Below are 6000 nucleotides of genomic sequence, written 5' to 3' on the forward strand. Positions count from 1 at the left end.
GGCAGATTTACTGTGAATATGTGTGGGTGAAGACCTGTAGCGGATAACCACTGCTAAAGCCATTGCTATAAATCACTGAGTGTTGGACAGAATAGGAGTGAATTATACATCAGGCGGTGTGTGCATATGATGATTTACTGTAGGTGTACGTCAGAGGGATATTCCAATATTCAGCTGAGGGATTTAAACTGTGAGAGAGCAGAGACAACGGGCAGCTTGCTGATAGATTGGGTGTTACGGTTGTGCTCTGTAAAGGTTTACATCTGCTTAATTGTGATGAATCGCTGTATTGTTGAGCCATGTATTTCTTCTCGAGACTTTTGAATTGAAACTTGTGTGTGTCTGCATCTGCCCGTGCAGTCTGGTTCCCCTCCGAGGGGCTTCACAGTCCCCTCCTCTGCAAGAAGACACATCACTGACCTCCTTTCCTCTGCCGTTTTCCAGATTACACCCAGCAGCTTACACAAAGTGTCTCCGAGCTGCAGCGATATTACCCAGCAGCCTTAGCAAGGTAAAATTCTCCTTTCCTCCTCCTCTCTTTGTCTCCTCTTTTCACCTTACCTCACCTCGCCTCTTACTTTTCCATGCCGCGCTCACTGATAGATGATACTGCCAGCTTTAGGAATTACACAACACATCATAGCTCTACGTACATCGCAGTGAAACATTTCAAGCGCTGTCACCAGGTTAACATTTGGTTGAGAAACACCAGGATGTGGTTTAAGTGGTTGTGCATACTCGAAGGATTTTCTTAGGAAGACTTTCTTCCAGTGTTTTAGAATACCATCATATGAAATTTGGAACGATATGTTCTCACACACTGTCTTTTCTCTCATCACCTTTATTCAGACCTTGATTTTGTGTTGAAGAAGCATATCCCTTAGGGCCACTACAAAAGGGATTAATTGCTCTGTTAGTAACAGGAAACATCATGATGCCTAATAAACACAGAGGAACAGGGGAGAGATGAACAGGACTGGACTATATCAGCTATTTAGCCTAGTTTGTTGTTGATATTTGCCTGCGTTGTATCCCAGTGAGTTTGACAACAGTGATGTGCACTTAGTAGGACAATTTATCACTCCGTAGCTGACTCTGATGCCTTAGAGACAGAACAATTATCCTTTTTGTTAAATGTGAATTATCTTGACCCGAGAATCATCTCAGTTCATCCAAAAAGTTCAAGGGAACAGCTGTTTATTTATTAGCCAGTCAGCAGCTATGAAACACTACAGAATGATTAATTAAATCATGGTGTGAACTTTTTTGTTCAGACATTAAGTATTCCGCCTATCTCCTGCTTTTTCCCAGTGATTTAAATTTCAAAACTCTGGTGGGGTGGAATTTTTGGGTGGGCTGAAAAGTCTCAGTTCTTGGGAAATTGGACAGGCTTTCTAAAAAAATATGAACTATTCCTTTTTAGACTCCAGCATGACCATCACTTTTCAGCTTATTCATTAAGTTTTATTTCCTCTCATTACCAGATCATAAAAGTGTTTATTGCCATATTTTCCCGCTTAAAGTCAAATATTTGTCTCAGTATCCTACGGTGAAATAGATGAAATTGAGGAAAACTAATAATGATACAGATAAACTTTAATTTAACAGTAAAACCATGATATTACGAGATTGTTAATGCAAAAATACAAAAAATACTGAATTTGCTGTTAAACTGACTTAATAAATCGATTATCAAGAGTATTAGAGTATTTTGCTGTCAATTGACTAATTGATTAATCGACTAATCATTGCAGCTCTAGTTTTAACTACTTTATATACAATTAGCTCGTTTTGTTCAGTGGTTCCCAACCTAGGGGTCGATGTGTCCAAAGGGTCTCCGAAGGGGTCATGAGATGATTAATGGGAGAGCAGTAGAAGAGCAAAGTAGAAGAAACTAGGGCTGTAGTCTCGTTTTCACAACTTTGAACTCGCCCAACTTGACGGAGACTGATAGGTCTAACTTGTTTAATGTTTACTGAATGTTTGCTGAACATTTACTCAGAGTCGACTCCAAACTAATTTACACCATGTCAAAGAAATCGTCGGTGTGGCTTCATTTTGTTAAAATGTATGACCAAAAAGTCGACTGCAAACTTTGCAAACAGCAGTTTGCATATCACAAGTCAACATCCAACATGGCACATCATCTAAAAGACGGTAGACTGCGTTAGGATGCTCTGTCAACTCAGTGTTTAACACTTGAGGAATGAGTGTGAACATATCTGAATTGGCATATTTCAATATGTTGTGCTGCAAATATACTATCTTTTTATTTATAATTCATTTAGGCCAATAAGGCTACCAGGTAGAGAGCACTCAGTGCACTGTGGCCCATTTAGTTAATCGAGGGATAACATGCAGATTTTTTTCCCTCGCGACCAATCGTTTGGTTGAAGAGTAGGTACGATTTCAGTCGACCAAAATTATCTTTGGTTGACTACATCCCTAGAAAAACTAAGTTATGATACAGAAATATATATATATCATATACAGTTTTTTGTTTTTTCTTTTGTCAAATAGTGGATTTTTTAACCTCTTTGGGCCCTTTTTGAGTGGAAAGGTCTCTTTGACAGTTTTGTATTTGGTTTTATAAGCTTATCGTGTGCTTTTTAATGTGAGGTCTTAATCTGAAAAGTAACTAAAGCTATCAAATAAATGTAGCGGAGTCAAAAGTGTAATATCTTTCTTCGAAATGAAGTAGAGTCAAAGTATGAAGTAGCATAAAAATGGAAATACTGAAGCAAAGTACAAGTACCTTACGTCTGTATTTTACAGTACTTGAGTAAGTGTACTTAGTTACTCTCCACCACTGCAAAACAGTACTAGTGATTTACCGTGAACTTACCATTACAACATGTTAATATCTTTAGAAACTAGCAAATGAGGACAGGGTGGATAAAGAGTCAGAAAGAGATGGATAATTGAACAGAGAGAGGAATGACAACATGGATACATACCGTCAGGACTGAGTCACATCGTAATTCCCATCAGGCCTGTGGTTATCATCATGTTTTTTATTATATGTTGCAGCATGTGGTTGTTGTTTATGAACAAGTCTGGCAAAGGTAATCCGCTCAGTGTATCAGCACAGCCTCACTACGTGAGGAATTGCTGCTCCTAGAAAAACAACCACAACGACAGTGAGCTTGGCAATAGCGAAAGGACAGCTTGAATATGTTTAATGTATAACAACAACGGGACAATGGCCGTCCTATTGGCAACTGCCCTTCGTCCTGCAGGGATCTCAGAGGAGCTTCAATGGTTTACATTGATACGTGTCCGAGTTGCTGTAGCATTGTGCGATGTGTCTTATGATGACATTTTGACAAGCTGCCGCTTCCGTGTGGCTCTCGATGTGAACAGGAATTCAGTTCTTTCCTTCTCCCGCTTACAGATGATAACTTCGGTGGTTCACTCGTTGCCATGGTTGCTCTGCTTCGGAATGCTAAACTCGACCGAATGTACGGCTGAATTGCCGGTGATTTATTAGGACTGCTAACAAGTGTGCGTCAGCTACAGAGGCACACATTGCATTGTCCCATTCAAAGCCCAGCATAATTTTCCGTCAGTAAATCAGCAGATCCTTGAAATGAAGAGCCCGACTGTCTGCTACGTATCCAGTTGGGAAAGAACTTTATGAACAGAATGTCCAGACACGTAGTGGCCATCAGTATTGCAGCCCACAGTCAACACTACAGTCACGTGAAAGAGGAAAACTTCAATAGCTGCGGTTTTCACTTGCCCCGACAACAAAGGAGGAAAGAGAGCGACAGACGATGAGTGTTATGTGACAATGATGTCATGGCTCTGCTTTTCTCTGATCAAGGCCATATGTCTTATGGGATTCCCTCGCTATGCTTCATGCTCTGCCTCTTTCACAAAGTGGACTCTCTGACTGAGAGTGATTGGAAGTATAGGTGACACATACAAATCTCGTACAAGCAATGTTAAACAAACCACGGACATACAAAAACAAGTTAGATTATATATAAGTTAAATTAGAAACAAGCTGTCACCGGAATCGTTGCAAAATACCACTTCAATGCAGGATGACAATAATTTGCAATCTGGCAGTGTGATTTTTCTTGTCTTGTTGTGACGCATAACAACTAAATTTCCAACTCGGGTCTGAATCCATGAGGGGAGTGCATCCGCAATCTGACCTTTTAACCCGTTTTTGGGGTTTTGAGGTATGTTAAGACTGACCCGGCTAACGTGAGTAACTCTTGGAAGCGCACATGGGTACTCACACACACACAGGCTTTTATGGTTTAACAAGATGATAGATGAAGCTGAGGGCAGAAAGTCACATTCTTAAATGTAGTGTGGTTGGGATGGTTTCTGTGTTCCCAGACCAATAGTTCACTGACACTTATCTTATTCATAATTTGCTGCTTTAGTATAAGCTTCAACTGAAGCACGAGGTCATGGGGGAGACACGGACACCCACACTGCTACACACCCACACACACACATGATGATGTGCTGTGTGCTATTTATGTTTGCATTTCCACTCTATTCCTCTGTCGTGTCCATCTCTCACTTTATTAAACTGAGTGGGAGGTTGAGTAATGAAGCTTAACACATAATCCAGGCCTCCCTTTCTTATCTTTGCATGCTCTCTTCTTCGTTTTCACTCTTGTTCCTTCTTCCCAACTCTATCACGTCTAATCGCTTCTAGGAAAAGACTTGGTTATCTTCAACACTCCTCTGTTCAGTTTAAACCACATTGTTTTCCACATAAGTCAGATCGTCCTTATCTCTTATCAGCACTGATGTTGGTGGGTCACTTTAGGAGGTTGGGAAGTCCCAGATGCAGCTTTGCCTTCTCATCTACAGTCATTGATGGGAGTCGAGAGCTTGGAGCTTTTACAGAATTATAGCTGAAGGATCTCAAATTTAGCTTTCAAGTTAAGAGCAGTAAATTAGTTAACTGTTGGAACATCTTGAGATATGGCAGTTTCCTCAATTTGGCTTCCCAGAGCTGTAAAATGACCCTGTGTTTCAGGAAACTCGGACAAATATCCCCCTCTAAGAAAAGGGCCATGAAACACCATTCTGCCACAGTGTCACTGATAGGTGGTTGTCTAATATCACACAGAAACGGAGATACATAGAATTCCATTGCAGGAAAAAAATGATCTAAAACAGTATAATATTACTCTCTAGCAGAGTCTGTTTTAATTTGTGTTTTAATTAAAAAAAACACATTTTAATCCTCCATGAGCACATAATTCTTGTTTTTAGAAGAACAGTGGTTTTTAGCTATTGAAATGCATTGTTTAGTTAAATTTGACGTTTAATAATGAAAACTATGTGTAGTCATAAGTGAGTAACTTAGTTGGGAAGCGCAGCTGTTCAATATCGCATTGGGTGTTTCTTCTACGCCCGAACACTGGGGATCACGGAGGTAAGAGGTCAAAAATTTCAACAGGGAACTTCTGATGTCCAACTTTAAATGGAACGCAATACGATATCTGAGATTCTGATTAATAATGTCAAGTTAACAGGCCAACCCATGAATTTTTCTTAAGTCTAAATATGAGTTTCCATGTGTGTTGAATGCAACAAAAATTCAAGTTACACATATCATACACAGCGTAAAGTAAAACCAGCTGATTAGCCTGATTGATCAGTGACAGAGCGATGCAAGCAAACAAGGGATAAAACTGAGAGGAAAAGCTACTAATGCAACGTATAACTCTGCTGTCATCTTACTGCAGTCAGTAGTTGCATTTCTGTTTTGTGTTTTCTGATTAAATTATAAATCCAACCACGATATACTCATCTGAACTGTGCTTTGTTGGCATAAGTTTCCCAAGGGCTGCAGGACTGAGACAGGATACAAAAACAATTGACAAAGATGTGTTCAAGATGACCCTAGAAAGTTTAGTACATTGCATTATTCTCTTTCGTGCTGAGTGGTCCTGTGGTTCCAGGAAAGACGAGCTTGTCTGGGAGCTGTTGTACTGTTGACTCAAAGCCACAGAGGCTCCCCTC

The sequence above is a fragment of the Xiphias gladius genome, chromosome 10 (assembly GCF_016859285.1).
Source record: "Xiphias gladius isolate SHS-SW01 ecotype Sanya breed wild chromosome 10, ASM1685928v1, whole genome shotgun sequence".
Classification (NCBI taxonomy): Eukaryota; Metazoa; Chordata; class Actinopteri; order Istiophoriformes; family Xiphiidae; genus Xiphias; species Xiphias gladius.